Source organism: Rattus rattus, chromosome 13 (assembly GCF_011064425.1).
Source record: "Rattus rattus isolate New Zealand chromosome 13, Rrattus_CSIRO_v1, whole genome shotgun sequence".
Classification (NCBI taxonomy): Eukaryota; Metazoa; Chordata; class Mammalia; order Rodentia; family Muridae; genus Rattus; species Rattus rattus.
The window spans coordinates 14,241,832-14,242,601 of record NC_046166.1 but is presented as its reverse complement, the minus strand read 5'-3'; positions in this window follow the sequence as shown (position 1 = coordinate 14,242,601).

The following is a 770-nucleotide window of genomic DNA, read 5'->3' as shown; positions in this document are numbered from 1 at the left end:
TATTGTTTTATTTTAGATTTTCTTTTTTTTTTTGTAAAATGTGTGTGTCTGTGTATATCTGTGTTTGTAATACTACATTCAGTTGCCCATGGAGACCAGAACAGGACATCAGATCCCCTGGAGCTTGAGGTGGTTGTGTGTCATGGGTAATGACATGGGTGCTGGGAACTGGACTCAGGAGCTCTGGAAGAGCAGCCAGTGCTCTTAACCACTGAGCCATCTCTCCAGCCCCTCTTATTTTTCTGTTAAATTATTTTAGATTTATTTATTTGTATAAGTGCTTTGTTTATGTAGTAATTTGAATAAGAATGGTACCCGTAGATTCATATTTTTTTTTTATTTACATGAGTACACACACCATCACTGTCTTCAAACACACCAGAAGAGGGTATCAGATCCCATTACAGCCACTGTGTGGTTGCTGGGAATTGAACTCAGGACCTCTGGGAGAGCAGTTAGTGCTCTTAACCGCTGAGCCATCTCTCCGGCCCTAGATTCATATTTTTAAATGTTAGGGAGTAGCAGGTGTGTGGCCTTGTTGGAGGAAGTGTGTCACTGAGGGGTGGGCTTTAAGGTTTCCAAAGCCCTTGCAGGCCCAGGGTCTCTGCGACTGCCTCTTAGCTACTGCTTTAGTGACACGCTTTCCTGATGGCTACCATGTTTCCTGCCAACATGGTCATGAACTCTAAGCTTCTGGAACTCTAAACTCCCAATAGACTCCTTTATACGTTGCTCTGCTTGTGGTGTCTTATAGCAATAGGAAAGACACC